This window comes from Erythrolamprus reginae, chromosome 4, assembly GCF_031021105.1.
Source record: "Erythrolamprus reginae isolate rEryReg1 chromosome 4, rEryReg1.hap1, whole genome shotgun sequence".
NCBI classification, from domain to species: Eukaryota; Metazoa; Chordata; class Lepidosauria; order Squamata; family Dipsadidae; genus Erythrolamprus; species Erythrolamprus reginae.
The window spans coordinates 100803871-100828990 of NC_091953.1; the positions used below are offsets into that span (position 1 = coordinate 100803871).

Sequence of the window (25120 nt, forward strand, 5' to 3'; positions counted from 1 at the left end):
GGCGCCATCTAATGGCCGCAAGCGACCCCTTTTGCTCCGTTGCAAAAGCCCCGCCGCCTGCTTTCGCTTTTCCCGGGCGGCCTCTTTCCTTCCCCCTCAGTCGGTTGCTTTGGCCCGGCTGGTACAGCAACCCCCGAAGTCAGCGTTTGGGTTGGGTCCGTTGTCCGGAGGGTGCTGCCGCCGAATAAAATGCCCTTTGCCGAGGAAAGAAGATAAACGCCCTTTTTGGCGATGAGGAATTTGGAAAGAAAAAGTCTCTATCTGAGATTTCCCGCCTGCTTTTGCTTCAAAATGGCGAGCGGGCAGCCAGAAGCCAACTGAGCAAAAGGTACAGCGCAAAAGGGAGGGAAACCCCCCCCCCTCCTGTTTGCCGTTTCCACCCCTTGGTCAAGCTCAGCAGGAGCACCAGCCAGGTACCCTTCTCTTCCAGCGGGGCGATGGGGTAGAGTGATTAGAAGATGGTCGTTTCTATCACCCTTTTCCTCCAACTTACGACTGGATGACTGTAATTTGTGGCTTGTATCCTTAAGATTTTTATTAATATTGGTGGTTTCCTCATTGCTTATTTGACCCCTATGACAATCATTAAGTGTTGTACCTCATGATTCTTGACAAATGTATCTTTTCTTTTATGTACACTGAGAGCATATACACCAAAGACAAAATCCTTTTGTGTCCAATCACACTTGGCCAATAAATAATTCTTTCTTTCTTTCTTTCTTTCTTTCTTTCTTTCTTTCTATCTATCTATCTATCTATCTATCTATCTATCTATCTATCTTATTTATCTACCTACCTACTGTTCTGCCCGCATGTTTCAACCACCCGTAATTACAGGGTAATTAGTCCAGGAAGACACACACCACACTATAAAAGGAAAACCTAACAGTTTTTATAAACAGAAAAACAGAAACAGCTCCCTTTTTAAATGTCAAAGGGATTTTCTGGCACACACGAGGCACGGTTAAATGCAATCCAATTGCTCACCCAATAACTGGGAAATTGAGTCCAATTCTAAAGTCCAGAGAGTCCACACACAATCTTGAACAGCACAAAACCCACGATCTTGACGAAACAATGAATCAGATAAACTGCCACAAGGCTAAACCAGCACCCTGTTCTTTTTATCTGTAGCACTAATTACAGCAGCCTCACCCAACCACAGGTGGCCTCATTTTCTCTTGTAATAATCCTTCAGTTGTTGTCTCCTATGCATCACTCTATGCATGCGTGGATGTGTCATTAATTCTTGTTCAGAATCCAAGGATGATACAGATAATTGATCTCCTCCTGGGCTGTCTGCCAAACTCCCCTCTTCCCTGTCACTCACGCTTCCTTGGTCAGAGGAGGCTTCGTCAGCAGATTCCATCGGGAGCAAAACAGGCCTGCCGCATGTGATGTCTCCCCCACATCCACCTGCACATTCCTTGGGCCTCTAATGGCCTCACTCTCTGTGCCCGGTGACTAACTGTACTTCTCTCAACTGCAGATTCTCCATAAACTGGACCCAAACATTTGTGAATGTTCCCAACAGTTTCTTTCTCCGCAGTGAGGAATTCAATGACAACACGCCGCTTGTAACATACATTACTTACAGACGCCATTTCGAAACACTGCTGCAGGTACGCTATCTCTCTGAAGAAATGCAAAATTTACACACGCACTCCTGACAATTCAAATAACGTCTATCTAAAATTTTGCATTCGTACCATTACTGTAGACTGAGAAAAAAATGTGGTGCATTACTTTATGGGCGACCCTTGTATCTATCTATCTAACGTCTAATGCTGGCTTGCTTCAATCATTCTCAGTTTATCCTGCCATTGTCTGCAGCCAGAGGTGTGAAAAAAAATCAAGGCGATGGCTTGAGATATGATTGAAGGCCCGATCCACTATGCATGCAAAAAAGGGTTGAGGCTTTGATTTTTGCCTTGTGGCTGTCATGTAGTTTGCTTTCAAACAAATCCACAGGATCCTTCTACAGCCCATACTAATGATATAACTGGAAAAAAAGGAGAGAACCAGATCTCAAAATATAGATTAGCTTCAGTTATGCACTTATTTTCCATTTTATTTTATTTTGAATTATTCAGCAGATACCCTAACCCTAACCCAACAGGAAGATATTATTGTCATACCTCAGAGTCCAGCATGTTTTTAGTTTTTTTAAATAATAAGGCTTAATTGACCACTAGGCCCAAGTGCCTGATGCTTATGGAGGAGGCAGACTTAGATGTAGTTGGCTGAGTACATACCTGTGAAAATTTAGTAAAACTCTAGTAGCACCTTTTGAGAATAACTGATACTGTCAAAAGTTTTAAGCCTTTTAAATAAAATCTGTTAATATAAAAAGGTGCTATCTCTATGCCTCGTTTTTGGCTATTACAGATTAATACAGCTCTCCTACAAATACTATTTATACAGGCTTTAAAATTCTACCCCAGTCCTAGAATCTTTTCGCTTTTCGTAACATCCCAAGACACAGCTGTGATCTGTTACACTGAAAATAAAAATATCGAGCCAAGTTTTTTACTTTATTGGAAAAAATACTGTACATTGTTTTTATTTACATTTTTTTTCAAATTCAGTTAATTTTTTTAAAAGGGAACCTACCTCCTTAAAATACCAGATGTTTTCCATATGAGAAATGTCCCAGTTTCAACATCTAACATTTTCCAGGACAAAATTTTGGTTATGGTTACCAAAGAGTTAACAGTTCCTTTCTTTGTGTATAGTCTTTGGAAGAAAATTACTAGTCAGAAAAGTGAATACTGAACTAAACTGATCAGCATAGATTACCTGATAACAGCTTCTAGCAACAAGACAGTGTATATAATTCCATTTTTTGCTGAAGAATATAATTATTAAAGTTATTCCAGTTGCTAGATAAGAATAAAAGTATGTGTCTAAACAAGGCAGTCCTTGTCTCCTGCCACTTGGGGCTCAGAGGGGTAAGCTGTGTCCAGGAAGCACTACAGAGAAAGAAGCAGCCAGAGTCAACCCTAGCTTTGGTGTCCATTTTGGATGCTAGATCAGCCCCCTGAAAACTCTTGTCTCTTGACCCCGGCCAAAGTTCCTCAAGAGATGAGAGTTTGCAGGAAGCCGATCTAGCGTCCAGGCTGGCTACAAGAGAAACATTCATTCTCGGCCACATTTTGAGATTTCTAGCTGCAATGGACAGCAAAACGAGGGTTGACCCCGGGTGCTTCTCTCCGCTAACAGGCAACCAAGCTAATTTCCTGAAGGACCCCATCCTGCCCCTGGGAGTCAAAGCGCTGAAGTGCGAGCACCGCGGGAACTTTGGCAGGACTCCTCGAAAGAAATGCAAAGACTTCTCTGTGGACCACAAAAAAATTTCACGCAGATGGCCAGTGGTCCATGGACCACTGGTTGGTGATTATTGGTTTAGACTGTTTATTTCTTGTGATTATTATTTCTTTTGATTATTAATTCTGGGGACATTTTTGATAGTTTGACCAATTTCAGCTGCTAAATGAGTAAAGATGCTTTTTGGTCCAACTTTTTGGTCCAAGCAATATTGAATTGTGGGCTCTATAATTATAATAAATATTCTGGTAATCTTATATAAATATGGCATCTTATTAGAATATCTTCTGGCTGAATATTTAGTGTTTTATTTGGGTTAAATAAGAAAGCGAAACTTGGTGTGTAGACTTGCTTCAAAAAGTAATGCAAATGTCAACAGTTTGCATTCTATGTATCCACTGTCAAAACATTTGTATATTTTATTTGGGATGTTTCTGACAAAATCATTCTTTAAAAATAAACCCTCATTCTAATTTAGTTGGAATTTTGATAACTTCATTATTACATCCATTACTTTCTTCTGGGATGCAATTCTTTTGCTTCTCTACCAAAGTGAAGCATTATACAGTGATACCTTGTCTTACAAACTTAATTGGTTCCAGGACGAGGTTCTTAAGGTGAAAAGTTTGTAAGACGAAACAAAGTTTCCCATCGGAATCAATGGAAAAGCGATTAATGCATGCAAGCCCAAAATTCACCCCTTTTGCCAGCCAAAGCACCCGTTTTTGCACTGCTGGGATTCCCCTGAGGCTCCCCTCCATGGGAAACCCCCGCCTTTGGACTTCTGTGTTTTTGCGATGCTGCAGGAGAATCCCAGCAGGGGAATCCCAGCATTGCAAAAACGAGTGCTTCGCTGGCAACGGAAGTCCGGAGGTGGGGTTTCCCAGCGAAGGGAGCATCAGTGAAATCACAGCATTGCAAAAACACGGAAGTCCTCGAAACCCCACCACTGGACCTCTGTGTTTTTGCGATGCTGCGATTTCACTGACGCTCCCCTTGCTGGGAAACTCCACCTCTGGACTTCTGTTGCAGGCAAAGTGCCTGTTTTTGCGCTGCTGGGATTCTCCTGCAGCATCGCAAAAACATGGAAGTCCGGAGGTAGGTTTTCCCATGGAGGGAAGTCTCAGAGGAATCTCAGCAGTGCAAAAACAGGTTCTTCGCTGGCAACAGAAGTCCGGAGGCGGGGCATCACAGTGGCGGTGGTAGGTTTGTAAGGTGAAAATAGTTTGTAAGAAGAAGCAAAAAAATCTTAAACCCCGGGTTTGTATCTCGAAAAGTTTGTATGACGAGGCGTTTGTAAGATGAGGTATCACTGTATGTCTAAAACATTTGTTCTCATATTATGGAACATAATGCTGACCATTAAGAATGCCAGAAGTTTCATTGCTATGCATTTATTTCCAGGATTCAAAACTTTCAGGGGGGGGGGAATTAATACCCAGAACAGAAACTCATCTTGATTGTTTTATATCTTCTGCCTGACCAGGCAGAGAATTGCCATAATGCCTTCTTGATGAACAAAGTTATGATCTTTACATAAGGGAATATTTTTTATCAAATTCACACATTATATTTATATGTCGCTACTCAAAATACCTTAAATATAAATTGAAAATCACAAAGGGCAAATTCCCTCCCCACTCCCCGTTACAGCAGGTTATATAAATGGGAATAGTCCATATTGCCATTTCTGCAAATGAAACCTTTTTTTATTAAGAGACCAATGCAAAGTCTTAAGAAGTCAAACTTAGCTACACTCATTTCAGATTTTTCAGCATATGTTTTTTCCCCCCCGAAGGCCACCGATTCCTAAACTTTTTATCATGGAAGGTAGAAACTTTAATGCTTTCAATATTCCACCATGGTAGCAGTATGGTTTGAATCAGATACACAGCACAATGAGGAGTTTGAGAAGGAAAGAAGAACCTTCTGGTTTTATTTGTATAGGTATGGCGAGGAAATCTGCTAGTGAGACATTTTAAATATCTTGTTTTCCCTTAGAGCCAAAGATAGCATACACAATGTGGACAGAGGCATAGCTGCAACAATAATGTTTTTGACTCAATTGTAATTTGGCATTAGCACTGCCTAGCAGATTCATTCACCCTAATTGATTTACACAATTTTATGGACCCCCCTCGCATCCTGGACATAAATTGTCTCAATTCCTACCCTCAAAACGTTGCCATAGAGCACTGCAGTCAAGACAACTAGACATAAGAACAGTTTTTTTCTCGAAGACCGTCACTCTGCTAAACAAATAATTCCCTCATCACTGTCAAACTATTCACTAAGGCTGCCTTACTATTGCTATTAGTCTTTTCATTGTTCCTATCACTCATCTCCTACTTATGACTGTATGACTATCAGTTGTTGCTTGCATCCTTACGATTTATATTAAAATTGATTGTTTCTTCATTGCTTATTTGACCCTTATGACAATGATTAAGTGTTGTACCTCCTGATTCTTGACAAATGTATCTTTTTCTTTTATGTACACTGAGAGCATATGCACCAAAGACAAATTCTTGTGTGTCCAATCACACTTGGCCAATAAAGAATTCTATTCTGTTCTATTCCAATCCAATCCAATCCATTCCATTGTCCAGGTTAGTGTACTATTGGCAGTACATTGCAAAGCACATGGTTTTGTATATAAAAACTTCCCAATCCAACTTAAGGTAATTTCTATTTATTGTAAAAGCACCTTCCCAACAAACACAACCATCAAGTCATTCTCTTCTGGGATAAGAAATGTTACACTGAACAAAAATATATATAAACTGAATAAACAAAATCTCACAGCCACCCCCCACTCAGTAAAAGACCTTGGAATACTAATATCAAATGATCTAAGTGCCAAAGCCCACTGCAAAAATATCGCCAAAAAGGCTTCTAGAGTTGTTAACCTGATCCTACGCAGCTTCTGCTCTGGCAATCTCACACTACTCACCAGAGCCTACAAAACTTTTGCCAGACCCATCCTTGAATACAGTTCATCTGTCTGGAACCCATACCACATCTCGAACATCAACACCCTTGAAAATGTCCAAAGATACTTCACCAGAAGAGCCATTCACTCCTCCACTCGAAACAGAATACCCTACAAAAGCAGACTATCAATCCTAGGTCTTGAAAGCTTAGAACTACAACGCCTGAAAACACAATCTAAGTATTGCCCACAAGATCATATGCTGCAATGTTCTACCTGTCAATGACTACTTCAGCTTCAATCGCGACAACACAAGAGCACGCAACAGATTCAAACGTAATATTAACTGCTCCAAACTTGACTGTAAAAAACATGACTTCAGCAATCGAGTTGTCGAAGCTTGGAGCTCATTACCTGACTCAGTAGTGTCAACCCCTAACCCCCAATATTTTTCCCTTAGATTATCCACGATTGACCTCTCCAGGTTCCTTAGAGGTCAATAAGGGGTGTGTATAAGTGCACCAGTGTGCCTTCCGTCCCCTGTCCAATTGTCTCTCCTTATCTCATTTATCTTTTCTTCCTTTCAAATATGTTCACCTATACTCTTATATCTTTTCTTCTATTCTTTTATTTATTTATATTACTACATATCTATTCTCTTCAAAGTGTATTATGTATTGGACTAAATAAATAAATAAATAAATAAAGTAAATAAAAAGGAATAAGAATTAGTAGTACAAAGGAATTAAAGGAATGAGATTAGAAAAAGAAACGGTAGCTAAAACAAATTTACCGTATTTACCCCATGCCTTTGAATCTTTTGTTGCAACTATTCTGGTTGTATTCAGACTCCATAAGCTGCCTCTTGTTTTTAAAACTTCTATCTAATGTCATCATTATTTATCCATGAATACATTAAAACAATTGAGAGGACATCAGAGTTTCTAGTTATATTCCTTCCTGTGTTGAGCTATTCACTAAGCATTCGGTTCCTTTTTATCCATACTTTATTTCCATCCCGTCGGCTCATCACATTCAATAACAAACCTTGGCAACTCCAATAACTCGTGCAAAATATCCATAATTCCAACTTTTATCATATGCTTTATCATATGTTTTCACTAAATCAGCAAACATTCCGTAAACTTTCTCACATTCATACATGTCTCAGTTACCTTTTGAATAGCAGTTTTCTGATTGACACATTTCCAGTCTGGCTAAAAGCCATACTGTACTTTCCAGTTTGTCTCATTGTCACCTTATATCCTTTTGATTGGAATTCTGCCAAGTACCTTCCCAGACACACTAATCCCCTTATAGTTTTTACATTCACTTTTTCTACCTGTCTGTTTGTACAGGAGGACAATAATGATGTTCTTCCAATTGTCAGCATTCTCTCTCTGTCTCATACATACACAGACAGAAAAAAAAACCCCAAGATGTGCAGCTTTTCTATGCACAAACCACATCCATATTTTATCATTTCTCAATTTACACTCGCAGCTTTACCGTTTTTCAACTTTCTCACAGCATGTATGTCTTCCATCTCCTTGCTTTTTTCTTGGACACTAACTTTATAGCATAGAGTAGCTCTCTGCTCTTCAGCAAATTGCTATCTGTAATGGTATGGGAATAGGGGAATGTGAGAATGACCTTGGGGGATAGAGAGAGGAAACAGCCGAGGGAATGGTCAGGTAAAAGGTAATTTAGCCCACAGCAGGAATGTGGGAGGGGCAAATAGCTCAGGAGGGACCTATTTCTTGGGCTATAAAAGGGATGAGTGGGAGAAATATACTTTCAGACTTGAAAGCTTCTGTTAATACAAAAAGAAAAGATAGAAGTTTCTTCTGCTGGTTGTGTCTGATTCTAGGGGGTGGTGTTAATCTCCGATTCAAAGCCAAAGACAATATGAATGAGGTGAAAAGAAGGTATTATTTCTATTTATTTATTTATTTATTAGATTTGTATGCCACCCCTCTCCGAAGACTCGGGGCAGCTCACAACAATAATAAAAACAATATTCCAGCGAAAACAAATCTAATATTAAAAAGCATATAAAGCCCTATCATATTTTAAAAAGCAAACAACATATACATACCCAAACATAAATATATATATATATATATATATATTAAAAAAGGCTGGGGGAAAGGTGTCTCAACTCCCCCATGCCTGGCGGTATAGATGGGTCTTGAGTAATTTACGAAAGACAAGGAGTGGGGGCAGTTCTAATATCTGATTCCAGAGGGCTGGGGCTGCCACAGAGAAGGCTCTCCCCCTGGGGCCCGCCAAACGACATTGTTTGGTCGACGGGACCCAGAGAAGGCCAACTCTGTGGGACCTTATCGGTCGCTGGGATTCGTGCGGTTCCAGAAGTACTCTGGTCCAATGCCATGCAGGGCTTTAAAGGTCATAACCAACACTTTGAATTGTGACCGGAAACTGATCGGCAGCCAATGCAGGCCACAGAGTGTTGCAGAAACATGGGCGAATCTAGGAAGCCCCGCGATGGCTCTCGCTGCCGCGTTCTGCACGATCTGAAGTTTCCGAACACTTTGGGAGAGAATGTTGCAAAAGATGAGGATAAAGCAAATGTTATAATGTTTAACATATATAAAGAATAAAGGAGATCCAAAAAGAGGAATCATCATTAACTCAGAGTTTTTCAAACCTGCCCAGAAGCCGAGAGGGAAAGAGTGAGAGGGAAAGAGTGCCGCCCAGTCCCGAAGGGACTGCCGCTCAGACACTATACTTTTCCGCCCACCCCCCCAAAAAATTAGAGGGAACACTGGTTACGACTACAACTGAGTCCAACATTTCTGTTGTTAAGAGAGATATTTGTTAAGTGAGCTTTGTCTCATTTTTACAACCTTTCTTGCCACAGTTGCTAAGTGAATCCCTGCAGCTGATAAATTAGGAAGCCAGTTGTTAAGTGAATCTGGCTTCCCTATTGACTTTGCTTGTCAAAAGGCCACAAAAAGTTATCCCATGATCTTGGGATATAGCAACGATTTTTACCTTTATATATTGTTATGTAAACTTCTAAACTTTAAATAAGCATTGTTAAATTCGAACAACCCTGTGTTTTCCCTTGAGCACATGCTAGATTAATTAAATAATAATTAAATTAATTCATGGGCCAAATTTGCCCAGGTTCGCCTGGTGTATCAGTTGTGGCCCTATTTGGACAGGGAGTCATTGCTCACAGTCGCTCATGCCCTAATTACCTCAAGGTTCGATTACTGCAACGCTCTCTGCATGGGGCTACCTTTGAAAAGTGTTCGGAAACTTCAGATCGTGCAGAATGCGGCCGCGAGAGCCATCGTGGGGCTTCCTAGATTCGGCCACGTTTCTCCAACACTCCGTGGCCTGCACTGGCTGCTGATCGATTTCTGGTCACAATTCAAAGTGTTGGTAATGACCTTTAAAGCCCTTCATGGCATTGGACCAGAATACCTCCAGAACCTCCTTCTACCGCACGAGTCCCAGCGGCCGATAAGGTCCCACAGAGTTGGCCTTCTCCGGGTCCCGTCAACCAAACAATGTCGTTTGGCAGGCCCCAGGGGAAGAACCTTCTCTTTGGCGACCCCGGCCCTCTGGAATCAACTCCCCCCCCCCCGGAGATTAGAATAGCCCCCACACTCCTTGTTTTTCGCAAGTTACTCAAGACCCACCTATATCGCCAGGCATGGGGAAACTTAAAACATCTCCCCCAGGCTTTCTTATATTTTATGTTTGGTATGTATGTGTTGTATGGTTTTTAACAGTTGGGGTTTTTTATATAATTTTTATTATTAGATTTGTTCCATTGTATACTGTTTTTATTACTGTTGTGAGCCACCCCGAGTCTTCGGAGAGGGGCGGCATACAAATCTAATAAATAATAATAATAATAATAATAATAATAATAATAATTATTATTATTATTATTATTATTATTATTATTCAAACTGTAGGATTTTTCTTCTCAGCAAGAAGTGAGAATTCCAAGATCTTTTTTTGTTGTTATTGTTCCTACCTTTAAAAAAATTAAAATATGAGAATATTTATTATGGAACATCTTATGTACCATGTTTTATGAAGTATCCTGAGGAAATTTACAATAAAAACCATAAAAATATACGCTAAAACAATACTTAAAACAATAATATAAAAATGTTTAAATGAAAGTTCCATTTAAAAGATAAAGGAAAGAAAAAACAGTGGCCCAGAACTCTCTTTCTTCTGAGAACCAATATCCTGCACACAAATACTACACCACATTAAAATGATGATTTGGAGATATTAAGAACATAAAATTTTAAAAATGTGTAAACAACCTAAAGGCCTTGTAAATTTCAGGGGCTTTCCTTATTCTTTTCCATTCAACTTCCATTTTGAATCAAGTCTTAAGGCCCCACATGAGGAGCACATGAAAAATAAATAATCTAATAATAAGAGAGAGGAAGAATGGTGGAGATGAGAAGAAGCCAATGACATTAAAGTCATTGCAGCAGCCCTGCTATTTCTAAAGTATTAATCTGATCTGTAAAGCTGGCAATGGGCAAAGAGGAAGGACAAGGAGACTACTGCCACATCTGGAGTTCAAAAATCCATAGAACTAGACCATAGGGAAAAGGTGCAGAAAAATCTATTGTTTGCTGCCATCTAGAGGTGGACTGTCTAGACTTTTGTAGCTCAAATATGGTATTTCTAGAGCAGTGTTTCCCAACCTTGGCCACTTGAAGATATCTGGACTTCAACTCCCAGAAGTCCCCAGCCAGCATTAGCTGGCTGGGGAATTCTGGGAGTTGAAGTCCAAATATCTTCAAGTGGCCAAGGTTGGGAAACACTGCTCTAGAGAACAACACTGGAAGGCCCGACAGGAGAAGATACACTGGTACACCTGCGTATGAGACATCACAATTTGGTACAGAGTTCCTAAAGATACTGCAGATGACTGTCACTATAGGGGGCTGGGAAACATTTTTTAACTTCTTCCTATTTTACTTCTGTATTTCACTTGTGTAGAGTATTGGAAATGTACATGAAAAAAGAAATAAGCAAGCCAGGATGGCAGTTCATACAGACAATGATTTTGAGGGCAACAAAAAATTGTTACCATCACAAGGAAAGAAATGCTCTAAATACTGTTCTTTTGATAGAGGCAAATTTTAATTTGGCAGTTTGGCCTACTATGTATTTTGTTTTTCTGGATAGACTGTTGGTTGAAATGTACCGTATTTTTCGCTCTATAAGACGCACCTGCTGATAAGACGCACCTAGATTTTAGAGGAGGAAAATAGAAAAAAAATATTTTGAGCCAAAAAGGGGAGAGGAAGAGAGGAAGGAGTGAAAGAAGGGAGTGAGGGAGGGAAGAAGGGAGGAAGGGAGGAAGGAAAAGGAAAGCAAGAAATGGAGGGAGGAAAGGAAGGAAGGAAGGAAAGAAAGAAAGAAAGAAAGGGGGAAGGGACAGGAACAGAGGAAGGAAGCAAGGAAACTTATGAAAGGGGAGAGTAAGAGAGGAAGGACTGAAGGGAGGCAGGGAAGAAGGTAGGAAGGAGAAAGAAAAGAAGAAATAGAGGAAGGGAAGGTAAAAGAGAGAAAGAAAAAGAGCAAGAAAGAAAGCAAGAAAGAGAGAAAGAAAGAAAATGAAAGAGAAATAAAAATAGAGAGGGGGAATGAAAGAAATGGAATGAGGGAAGGAAGGAGAGAAAGAAAGCAAGAGAAAGAAAAAAGAATGAAAGAGCAAGAGAGCAAGAGAGAAAAAGAAAGAAGGAAAGAAAGAAAGAAAGAAAGGCAACTTCAAAGAAAGGCTCACTGAGCATCTCTCACTCTCTCTCTCTTTCTATCCCTCTTTCTTTCTTTCTCTTCCTTTCTCTCTCTCCTCTTTCTTTATCTCCTCTCTCTCCCTCCCTCTCTCTTTCTCTCCCCCCCTCTCTCCCCCTTTCCCTCTCTCTTTCTCTCTCTCTCTTGCTATCTCTCCCCCCTCTCCCTCTCTCTCCCCCCTCTCCCTCTCTTTCTCTCTCTCCCTCTCTTGCTATCTCTCCCCCCTCTCCCACTCTCTTTCTCCCTCTCCCTCTCTTTCTCTCTCTCCCCCTCTCTCTTTCTCTCTCTCTCCCCCTCTTTCTCTCTCTTCTTCTCACTTTCTCTCTCTTGTTTCCTTTCTGTCTGGGCAGATGGCTGCCTTCTGCCTTGGGGCGCGATTCGCCCCCTCTCCTCCGCCTCCGCCGCCTTCTGCCTTGGGGCGCGATCCGCCCCCTCTCCTCCTCCGCCGCTTCCTGCCTTGGGCGAGCAATCCCGGAGTCCGGGACTGTGTGGCTTTGCGCCACGAAGAGGAAACGGCTCCGGCAGCAGGGAAAAGTCGGCCGTTTTCTCTTCATGGCGTAAAGCCACCCTGTCCCGGACTGCCGGATTGCTCACCCAAGGCAGAAGGCGGCGGCGGAGGAGGAGAGGGGGCGAATCGCGCCCCAAGGCAGAAGGCGGCGGCGGAGGAGGAGAGTGGGCGAATCGCGCCCCAAGGCAGAAGGCAGCGACGTTGGAGAGGGGGCAGATTGCGCCCCAAGGCAGGAGGAGGCAGCAGAGGAGAGGAGGCAGATCGCGCCCAAACGCAGGAGGTGGCAGAGGAGGCGGTTCGGGCGGGCAATAGGGCAGCGTGGAGAAGCCAGGGGCGCATTTGGCCGGAGGCACCGTGGGGAGGCAGGGGCGGCCGCGGCTCCCTTTACTCCTATTGCCACACCTCCCCGCCCCCGCCCACCTCCCCGCGGGCTGGCAGGGGGATGGGGAGCACGCGCCCGTGGAAAAGGGCGCTCGGGTGTATTTGGGGGTGCACGCCTGCTCACGGGCGTAGCTTACGGGGAACGGTGGGCCAGGCAGCAGCTAGCCAGCCAGCCGGCGGGATGGCGCTTCCGAATTCGCAGCCTCCCCCCCCTCCCTGCCTGCATCTTCGCTCCATAAGACGAGGCTGATTTTTCATCCTACTTTGGGAGGAAAAAAACTGCGTCTTATGGAGCGAAAAATACGGTAATTTTCCATTGCTTAAATTATTATTATTTATTAGATTTGTATGCCACCCCTCTTTCAAATGCTCCTGGTCTGGAAAAAAAATAATGCATAGAGAAATTCTATCCAGGTACCTATCCTTATAAATAGATTTTCCTGATTCTGCAAGATAAAAAAATTGGCACAAGGGACCTATCCTATATGATATGCATATATAGTCAGTGACTGAACTGAGCGTGAGCATTTACTGGATGTCCTTCTTGATGCATATGCAGAGTTTGCAGCAGACAATTACTACTATGCCCAGGGAGAGATATATCTATGTCTATATCTACATCTACACCTATCTATATACAGTGGTACCTCTACTGAAGAACTTAATTCGTTCCGTGACCAGGTTCTTAAGTAGAAAAGTTTGTAAGAAGGAATCAATGTAAAAGCAAATAATGCATGCAATAGGGGAAACCACAGGGAGGGTGGAGGCCCTGTTTTTTCTTAGGAGATTCCTAGAGAGGCCCCATCGAGGCTTCTCCCCACTTTTTCCGGCCCTGTTTCCTCCCAGGAGATTCCTAGAGAGGCCCCATGGAGACTTCCCCCCCTTTTCCGGCCCTGTTTCCTGTCAGGTGATTCCTAGAGAGGCCCCATGGAGACTTTCCCCCCCCCTTTTACGGCCCTGTTTCCTCTCAGGAGATTCCTAGAGAGGCCCCACAGAGGCTTCTCCCCCCCCTTTTCCAGCCCTGTTTTCCCCCAGGAGATTCCTAGAGAGGCCCCATGGAAGCGTCTCCTTGCCTTTTCCAGTTACAGTTTCGGAGGCTCGGGTTTGTAAGTGGAAAATGGTTCTTGAGAAGAGGCAAAAAAATCTTGAACACTCGGTTCTTATCTAGAAAAGTTTGTAAGTAGAAGCATTCTTAGGTAGAGGTACCACTGTATATCTATTGAGTTGGGTGAGGAGAGCAAGATAATAGAAATGAAGAATAATCTTACTGTAGACTTTCATTCTGAATCTCTATATATGTGTGTGTTTGCGCGGGTGCATGTGTGTATGTGTATGTGGTGGGTTCCACCTCCTCACTGATTCACATCGCATCACATGCCTATGATAAATTGGGGAATGATCCTCTGTGCATGTGCAGAAGACTTTGCATATGCGCAGAGGGTTCTTTGAAAGCCGCTTTCAAGGAGTGGCAACCGGAGGACTGGTTTGGGGACGTGGCCAGCTGGCCATCGTTGCTGGTTTGGTGAGGGGCAAATTTCTACCACCTGTTCAGGTAAACCAGTCCGAACAGACAGCAACCCACCACTGAGATATATGCATGTATTTATGGATGGATGGATAGATGGATGGATAGATGATAGATAGATAGATAGATAGATAGATAGATAGATAGATAGATAGATAGATAGATAGATAGATAGATAGATAGATAGATAGATAGATAGATAGATTTATAGATAGATAGATAGATGATAGAAAGATACAGACGGACAGACAGAGAATAGCAAGATACAGTGATGGCAAACCTTTTTTTCCTCAGGTGCCGAAAAAGTGTGGGCATGCACTATCACACATGTGCAAGTGCCCACACTCATTGTTCAACACCTGTGGAGGATGAAAACAGCTTCCCAGGCCCCCCAGTGGCCCTCTGGGGGCCAGAAATGGCCTGTTTCCCCATCTTCTGATGGGCCCAGTAAGCTCATGTTTCACCCACTCTAGGCTCCAAAGGCTTCCCTGGAGCCAGGGGAGGATAAACCCCCCCACCCCCATCTCTCAGGAGGCTCTCTGGAAACCAAAAATGCCCTCCCAGAGCTTCTGTACAAGCCAAAAATCAGCTGGCTGGAACACACATGCACGTTGGAGCTGACCTAGGACAACGGCTCATGTGCCAGCAGATATAGCTTTACGTACCACCTGTAGCACCCGTGACATAGGTTCGCCATCACTGGCAACATATATGTGGCATGTCTACTGTGCAGAATGAAAGCCTAAAGTAAGATTTTTCTTGCTTTCCTCACTCAACATTTTGTTATAATGAAAAAAAGGAAAGATGGTGCACAATGAAAGGAGTCATTGGTTCAAAGAAGTTTTCTAAACATATGTTCATGCAATTGCAATTGTATATGACCTTTTGGAGAGAAGTAATGCTACTGAACCCAATGAACTAATTTCTGAGTCGGCATGTGGAATAGCTGGGTAAAGCGTATCTCCATCAATATGCTTCGTCCCAGTCTTCCTCCTTAAAACCATTTTTATTGCAATGGAGGTATTCTAAAGCAACTATACTTGATTTCCTTAATCCTTATTTTCCCCCCTTTCCTCCACCTCCTGTTCTTTTAAATTTCTGTAGAATTATTCCACTGAATATTTCAGCTAGCGATGACAACTCGGCAACTCTGAAAAATCCTCATGAAAATTCACATTTCATTTAAATATTCTTAACTTATTTCTGTCAGGAGATAATTCTAAATGTATTCTGATAATGTATGATGAGCCAGAAGTGCACTGGAACATTTAGAAAGTCTGCAAACTGTAAGGTTCTGTTCCAGACATCATTTGAGATGCATGGATCTGGTCCCTCTGTATCAGTATTCATAAAGATTTAATTCCTCCAACATCCCTGAGCATAATTAGATACGTAGCACCCAAGCATATTAAATGGCACCTAACAAAATGTTACTTTCATTTGCAAATGTATTCCGTTCCCCATACACTAAGTAAGAATTTTCGGTTGGGTTGAAGATAACAGATTGATGACATGTGCTTGTGAATGGCATATCTTTCCATTCCTGATAGTCTCTCGCTGTGCAACTAGCAGAGGAAAGTACAGAAGAGACTTTCTTCTCGAAACCCGACCTCTAAAAGTAGCTTTTTTCGCTATCGACTTGCTCGTGACCGCCAGGATTAAAATGAGGATCATGATGGTCCTTTTTTTTTTAGCTTCTTTCACCTCGGCTGTTTCAGCTTCCTCACCTAATGCTTTGCGGGCTGTCATCTGTCTACTTAACTTGTAAAATGCTAAACAAGTTCTGATATTTACCTGTTTATGATTAAATTGCAGAGCGATCAGCTTCGTTCTGGTCTAAATTAAGGTCTACATTAAATGTCATAGCATTTATCTGTCATAAGATGAGACGCCGAGGACCCTAATTTCCTAGGTATTCAATACTGCCCTACACTATGTCAGAAGCAGCTTGGGAACCAGCTGGCCCACAGTTCACAGCTCTGTGACAGTCCTGAAATGGAATCATAAAAGTCAATTAATCATTAAAAGCTGTTACAAGCGCATATCGAACTGGTCTGGCACAAAATGTTAATCAGCCCCCTATCAATATAATAAATGTGTGCAAATTGGAAGGATCAATACCCTTTAAGGCCCTAATGAATCAATTCAAGGGCTCTGGGCTGCTCCTTTGGGTCTTGGGAGCATGGCTGCCATGTGGCTGCTACATCTCCAGGCATGCTGCCAACCGAGGTCACCTATCCCAACAGGCGGTTCACTTCAGCAGCAGTTACCACGGTGACAGCATGTCACTGTTGCCCTAGTGTCCTTCCAGGGAAGGTGGAAACCAATGCATCACTGCCTTTGATGGATTTGTCAATAACACTTAGCAGGGGAGGGGAACTGCTCCCATAACATTGGCAGGGCTGCAGTCTCCGAGCAGGGGTTGGGGTGATTTAATTGTGTGAAGGAAGGTGTGCCTTTGCATACAGGCAGTGACTAAACAGCAGCCATCGGAAGCATGGGGTGCCCATGGAAAGGCTGTTCTCGCAAAGCTTGGGAAATAACAAGAAAGACCGGCGGCGGAAGGGTTTGTTCTAGTGGAAGATTAACCAAGAGGCAGCCCCTGTCAGGACTAACCTGGAGAATCTGGGATTAGGAATTTATTGTCTACACAATTGCAATAAATTACTTATGAACAGTACTCGGATTGTGGATTAATTCTCCCACTTCCAAGAACATTGCTTGCTGCTTCTATCAGTTAAGAGAGGGATCTGTGAAATAAATACCATAAGTAGAGTAATTTCTTTTTTCTCTTTGTTCAAATACTTAGTTTGGTTCCGTTTCACACGCTGTATACTGCACCAATCCATTGGCACGATGGTCATATAAATAATCTGTAAAAATATAAACATTGAAGATAATGGATTATCCAGCTCTGGATAATTCAGTGACTTTGAATACAGGTGAAAACAAATCATATTTAGAAGGCAGCTCATTTTTCCAATTGAACAGGTTTGAGCCTGCTTTGGGACAGATTGGAATTCCTCTGAAGAGGACTTTCTTCAAGAAGATATTCTCTTCTCCAAGTACAAGTGGCCATGAAGGTGGCCTTCAAAACTGGAGCATCTCTTTTTCAACAAAGCTGAAGTTCAATTATCCGACCAAGTTACGGTATTTGCAGTGGGATTATTGCAGCGTGGTCCCTTTAGAATCCACAGGAAACTTTGGGTTATTCCAAAGCCAAATCATAGATTTTGAACTATCTAAAAAAAATCATCCAAACAAGAAACTAAAATGCTTTCTATCAGAGTCCACTGCACAAAACTCTCTGAAATTTAAGATCTTATTAAAGCAGGTAAGATTTGGCTAAATTATTTTATATTGCTTTGATATATAATTTTGGATCTTTGCCTCTCTTTTTCTAGTTTGCTTCTTTAGCTAATAAACTCTTTTTTGTAGTTAGATACAAATATTTTTACAAAGACGAGTTCTTAAAAGTTTTTACTTTACTTTTTCTGCATTTTTACTTTTTTTTTTTTACAATAAAGTGGTTGCTCTATCTTCCCTCCCTCTCCCTCATCTCTATTTTCCCAGAGTTATGCCTAGGTAAGAGTCCTTACATTTCCCACCTGGACTTCTCTTAAATAAAAGCATCCTCCAATACACCTTTGTTTTTCTTTTTAAAATGGGGAGAAAACTCAAGGGTAGAGGTCTGCAGTGCTTCTCAGTCATCTAGGTCGTGGTTGTCCCAAAGGTGCTTTTTTAGGAGGCAACTGGACTTTTTTGTTTTGTTTTTCTTTGGAGATATTTCACTTCTTATCCAAGAAGCTTCTTCAGCTCTGACTGGATGGTGGAGAATGGAAGGATTTATATTCTGGTCATTTGCATTCTGAGGTAGAAGGAATTTGGTAGTAGGGAAAGTCATCCCCATTCCAATTAGTTCAGTGAAATATTTCCCAAATACAGTGGTACCTCTGCTTAAGAACTTAATTCATTCCGTGAACAGGTTCTTAAGTAGAAAAGTTTGTAAGCAGAAGCAATGTTTCCCATAGGAATCAATGTAAAAGCAAATAATGCGTGCAAACCCATTAGGAAAGAAATAAAAGCTCAGAATTTGGGTGGGAGGAGGAGGAGAAAGAAGAAGAAGAGGAGGAGGACAGTCGCTGCCAAAGGAAGAAGGTAAGGTGAGAGGAATCAAAAAAATCCAAAACTTTAAGGCTTTTTTAAAAAAAAGAGAGTCTTCCTCCCATACACTGCACCAGAGAGAGAAACCCAGGGGGAATGGCAGGAAACTGGCCAGACCTTCGTGCTGCTCTCAAATTTCCTGGGAAATTTTTCCGGGCTTGGGTTCTTAAGTAGAAAATGGTTTTTAAGAAGAGGCAAAAAAATCTTGAACACCTGGTTCTTATCTAGAAAAGTTCTTAAATAGAGGCATTCTTAGGTGGAGGTACTACTGTACTTACCTATGAAATAAGTGGTTAATTTCAACAAAACACTGAAAGAACACACACAACACATACACAAACCAATCCATAACGGTGGGTTCATATTTTCAGTTACATTTCCTTACCTAATCTTGTCACCATTAGTTATGTTCATGTGATCCCCATTGACTGCATATTTTCCAGGTACCCATACTGACTTACGGGAAGTTATCAGGGAATATTGAAAATGATGTTGCTTGCATACTTTGGCAGCATGGCAGTGGTGCTAAACAGTGCTGAAATGGCAAGGATTTTCCAACATTTCATTCCCACTGGAGCAATGGGTTCTGGCATTCTGTAAATTAATCCATTAATCCATATCTTGCTTTGGCCCTGTGATGTGCTGTTTTGTCCAATTAACAGTTACAGACAAAATAATTTTAGTGGTATGTGTATATTTGCAGTATATGTGTGTACGCATATATAATATACATAATAGCACTATGCACACATACATTTAAAACATTGAATACAACTGGAAATTTGCTTTAATGCTTTGTTTTACATCTCATTTAGAAACAGACAGTAGGGTATAATGGTTGCAGTCTTTCCCTTTTGCAGAAAGGCAAGATGGTAAGGCCAAAATACAAGCAAGATAGTTAAAAATCTAAATGCCAGCCAGAAAAACAAAATCATTCCTTTGAGGTCAGTTTGTTACCACCTCTCACTTGCTGTCTCTGTGTCTCTCCTTCCCCCTCTCCCTCCCCCCTCCCCTCCCCCTCTTATATACACACACACAAACATAATATAATTGAAGCAGCATAACTGAGTGGCAGAGGGTTAGGAAGGAAAAGCATGCCTTAGAAAAAGGAAAACCAGCCACTGCCAGTTCAAAATCCCTTGAGCAAATGGAAAAATTGCATCACAGTTTTATTGCAGAATTACAGTAAACCCAGGAGTGTCGATATGTATGGACCAGTAGTGGGTGTTCAATTAATTTAATTAATTAAAGAAATTATTCTGAATTAATTAATTAATGGACAGTTCCATCTGTCCGTCCATTACCCTGGGGGGGGGAATCACTGACCCTCTCAGAGAGGGTTCGCAACTTGGGCGTCCTCCTCGATCCAAAGCTAACGTTAGAGAACCATTCTTTCGGTTGTGGTGAGGGGGGCGTTTGCCCAGGTTCGCTGGTGCACCAGTTGTGGTCCTACCTGGACCGTGAGTCACTGATCACAGTCACTCATGCTCTCATCACCTCGAGGCTCGACTACTGTAATGCTCTCTACATGGGGCTACCTTTGAAGAGCGTTCGGAAACTTCAGATCGTGCAGATTGCAGCTGTGAGAGCAATCATGGGCTTTCCCAGATATGCCCATGTCACATCAACACTCCGCAATATGCATTGGTTGCTGATCAGTTTCCAGTCACAATTCAAAGTGTTGGTTATAACCTATAAAGCCCTTCATGGCATCGGACCAGAATACCTTCGGGACCACCTTCTGCCACACGAATCCCAGCGACCGATTAGGTCCCACAGAGTTGGCCTTGTCCGGGTCCCGTCGACTAAACAATGCCGTCTGGCGGGACCCAGGGGAAGAGCCTTCTCTGTGGTGGCTCTGACCCTTTGGAATCAACTCCCCCCGGGGATTAGTACTGCCCCCACCCTCCTTGCCTTTCGCAAACTCCTTAAAATGCATCTTTGTCGCCGGGCATGGGGAAATTGATTCCCTCCGTCCGCTTCATTTTATGTATGGTTTGTTTGGGTTGTATGAGTGTTTTTAATCAAGAGTTTTTAACTCTTTTGTTTTTAATCATTGGATTTGTATTTTATATTCCTGTTGTGAGCTGTTCCAAGTCTCCGGAGAGGGGCGGCATACAAATCAAATCAAATCAAATAAATAAATAAGTAAATAAATAAACAAACAAACAAACAAATAAATAAATAAATAGCTACTGGTTTATGTGTGCGCTTGCAAGCCCCCAGCGCAGAAGCATCCCGGGTGGGTGAAGCCACTTTTGGTTCTAAGAACTGGTCTGAACTGGGAGCATCTCATATAGACCTCAATAGTATCAATGGGATTAAACAAATCATAACTCTCAGGTAACGTTTCTACAGGGTTAGCTTGTGTCCACAGCTGTGCAAATCAATCAGAGACAAATAATCTATTGGCATCTAAGCAATAGCTGGACTAAAGTAAGAGTGGATCTCTATTCAGTGGACAAAGGAAGAAGAGCATTCCAAAAAAACAGCAATGCCTTGCAGCTCATTCATTGATCTAGCATCTTTCTCAGCTCCTTCAGCTATATATGTGAGCAAATCCCAGCCTTCCCATTGTTATTAATTGTATTGCTTTTTAAATATAATGTCACATCACTCCCCGCTAAGCTAATGAAACACTCCCATGTTACTACAATTGAAAGAAAGAAAATGTGCTTTTCCTTTTTTTCCCTCCTATGATATATTCTTCCAAACCTGTCTGCTAAAGACATTCTGTTAAGACCTTTTCAGAGAGTAACACAAAGAGCATTTCAGGCAGTCCAACATTTCTATTACACGATTATTAAAATGCCCCGGAGGACTAAACAATATGGTACGAATTCAGCTATTGCCAAAGAAAATGCATAATTTTTGCCTTTGATTTTAGGTTAATATCAATGCCCAATTACATTATTGGACTTTCAGACACTGCCTCGTATACCAGTTCCTATAAGAGCTGGCACTCAACTCTGTTTAAGAACAGCACGCTCTAGTTATAATGAGAATCTGAATTATTTATCTCTGTTTAGTCTACAGTAGGTCACTTGACCTCAGTCCCTTTTCTTTTGTTCCATAGCTAATCTAGGCTTAAAACACTGCAAATACAACCAGCTGAGCTGTTTCAAAATCAGAGTTCTGGCATTGCATCTCCCATCAATATCAAGCTCTGCAACTTCTTTGATCAAAGGCAATTAAACTTAAAACTGAAATGGGCAGATACAGATGTCTGAAATACTGCCACCAGTAGGACTGTTCAAACAAATTTCAAAACTGCCCAACAATGGTTAGTGCTAATACCACCGCCCTCCAAAAGTATTTGCCTCTTTATATGGAAAACAAAATGTTATAGGTACAGTGGTACCTCTACCTACAAACTCCTCTACTGATAGAAACATAGAAACATAGAAGTCTGACGGCAGAAAAAGACCCCATGGTCCATCTAGTCTGCCCTTATACTATTTTCTGTATTTTATCTTAGGATGGATATATGTTTATCCCAGGCATGTTTAAATTCAGTTACTGTGGATTTATCTACCACGTCTGCTGGAAGTTTGTTCCAAGGATCTACTACTCTTTCAGTAAAATAATATTTTCTCATGTTGCTTTTGATCTTTCCCCCAACTAACCTCAGATTGTGTCCCCTTGTTCTTGTGTTCACTTTCCTATTAAAAACACTTCCCTCCTGGACCTTATTTAACCCTTTAATATATTTAAATGTTTCGATCATGTCCCCCCTTTTCCTTCTGTCCTCCAGACTATACAGATTGAGTTCATTAAGTCTTTCCTGATACGTTTTATACTTAAGACCTTCCACCATTCTTGTAGCCCGTCTTTGGACCCGTTCAATTTTGTCAATATCTTTTTGTAGGTGAGGTCTCCAGAACTGAACACAGTATTCCAAATGTGGTCTCACCAGCATTCTATATAGCGGGATCATCATCTCCCTCTTCCTGCTTGTTATACCTCTAGCTATGCAGCCAAGCATCCTACTTGCTTTCCCTACTGCCTGACTGCACTGTTCACCCATTTTGAGACTGTCAGAAATCACTACGCCTAAATCCTTCTCTTCTGAAGTTTTTGCTAACACAGAACTGCCAATACAATAGTCAGATTGAGGATTCCTTTTCCCCAAGTGCATTATTTTACATTTGGAAACATTAAACTGCAGTTTCCATTGCTTTGACCATTTATCTAGTAAAGCTAAATCATTTACCATATTGCCAACGCCTCCAGGAATATCAACCCTATTGCACACTTTAGAGTCATCGGCAAATAGGCAAACCTTCCCTACCAGACCTTCCCCTATGTCACTCACAAACATATTAAAAAGAATAGGACCCAGAACAGACCCTTGTGGCACACCGCTTGTAACCTGACTCTGCTCAGAATACTTGCCATTCACAACAACCCTCTGGTGTCTATGCTTCAGCCAGCTGCAAATCCATTGAACTATCCAGGGATTAAGTCCAATCTTCACTAATTTATCTATCAGCTCTTTATGTGGAACCGTATCAAAGGCTTTGCTGAAGTCCAGGTAGGCAATATCCACGGCACCACCTTCATCCAACACCTTTGTGACATAGTCAAAGAAATCAATGAGATTAGTCTGACATGATTTGCCTTCAGTAAAGCCATGCTGATTTGGGTCCAATAAGTTATTGTTTTTTAGGTGCTGATTTATCCTCTTTTTCAGTAGAGTCTCCATCATGAACTTTTCTAGATAAGAACCAGGTTTTCTAGATTTTTTTGCCTCTTCTCAAGAACCATTTTCCACTTACGAACCCAAGCCTCCGAAACTGTAACCAGAAAAGGCATGAAGAAGCCTCTTGGGCCTCTAGGAATCTCCTGAGAGGAAACAGGGCAGGAAAAGGCAGGAAGAAGCCTCCGTGGGTCCTCTTTAGGAATCTCCTGGGAGGAAACAGGGCCGAAAAGATGGGGAGAAGCCTCCGTGGGGCCTCTCTAGGAATCTCTTGGGAGGAAACAGGGCTTCCACCCTCCCTGTGGTTTCTTCAATCACACACATTCTTTGCTTTTACATTAATTCCTATGGGAAAAAATGCTTCTTCTTACAAACTTTTCTACTGAAGAACCTGGTCATGGAACAAATTAAGTTCGTAAGTAGAGGTATCACTATATAGCTTGAAACAAGAAAGTACATCAAAGTGTGAGTCAAATTAAATCCAAACATAAAATATAATGATACTGACTCACTTTGGTACATTAGCTCAATATATCTGCCCTAGAAAACATAGTCAGTTTGTTTACAGCACATGGAGTATTTTTTTCTATGATCACATTATGAGTTAGAAAGATCAGAACGGTATTAATGAAATGCCATCTGATGGAACAATCTGACCAGGGAAATATATACATCCTAAAGGCTCGATGACTTATGCCACCATCTGAAAATGTTTAGGTTTGTATGAGTCAGCTTTCTCTTGGATGAATTTCAGCTCTTTCTTCTTTCCTGTTATTATAGGAAAGAGACTATAAATACTCCTATGTTTTCCAAATTTCTTATATAGTATCCTTATATGAACTGATAACTTGTAGATCTTTTCCGTTTTGTTTATATCTCTTTATCTCCACCTAAGACCACATGGCCTGCTCTACCATCTACTGGGGTTGAAATGTTGCCTCTTTGGGGACTCTGTTCTTCCTGTTAAATTTCACCTTAATTTTAGCCTGAATTTTCTCCCTGCACCTTGTCATTTGATCATGAGTGCCTTATTCATCTATATATGTTTGGGAGATTTTCTTTAAGGCCACGTGATTTGGATTATTTAAACAGTAAACTCGTGTCATTTCTGCATAGGGAGAATTGATCTCTCCGATGGCATGATTTGATGAGCCAAGGAGCTGTCGCCTATCTGCCAGATTGCTTGTTCGTGTTCATATTTTATTGAAGGGCAAATATGGGAAGAAATAGGAGGTGGCAGGTTGGATATGTACTTTGCATGAAAACCTAATCTGGTGTGTGTGGTTTAGCAAGTTGTGTGAACGCAGCCAATTCTGGTTTATTTACGAAACCCCAGGCAAACAAACTACATTAGTTCAGTATATAAACCAGCTTCTAGGTGTCAGATCTGTGAATCTGCCATTCTTCAGGGGAAGCAGGACCCTTGCCCAAATTATTTACTTTATGGCTTTCTTCCATGTACCCTATCACCTGCATGCTATTGATTTATACCCTTTTTACCTGGAGTCTAGGATCTTGGAGTTTCCGCACCTTTTGAGGAATGTAAGGAGAGGAGGGTCATGTGGATTGCATGACCTGAAAGCTGACTGAAGATGATCCTAACACATTCTCAGAGCGGCCATAACATCGTCACACCTGAAGATTGGTTGAATCCACATCAGACTGTTGGAAGAAGGTTCCTAATTCCTTTTATGCTACTTGTATTGCCTTTGGAATCTCATAGCCTTTTATTTTGTCCTGCTATCACTTCTGTTCAATAAAAGGTTCCTTTTGAAA

The 25120-nt window shown here is 41.6% G+C and overlaps 1 long non-coding RNA gene across 2 annotated transcripts; it reads left to right on the forward strand.

The window, feature by feature from the left end:
- Positions 1 to 86: 86 nt before the first annotated feature.
- LOC139167369 (uncharacterized) lies at positions 87 to 25120 on the forward strand. Of its 2 annotated transcripts, XR_011559117.1 has the most exons (4): positions 87 to 328; positions 1490 to 1622; positions 17473 to 17815; positions 24856 to 25120. It is a non-coding gene; the product is annotated as an uncharacterized lncRNA (long non-coding RNA). The 2 variants fall into 2 exon arrangements; XR_011559116.1 differs by lacking the exon at positions 17473 to 17815.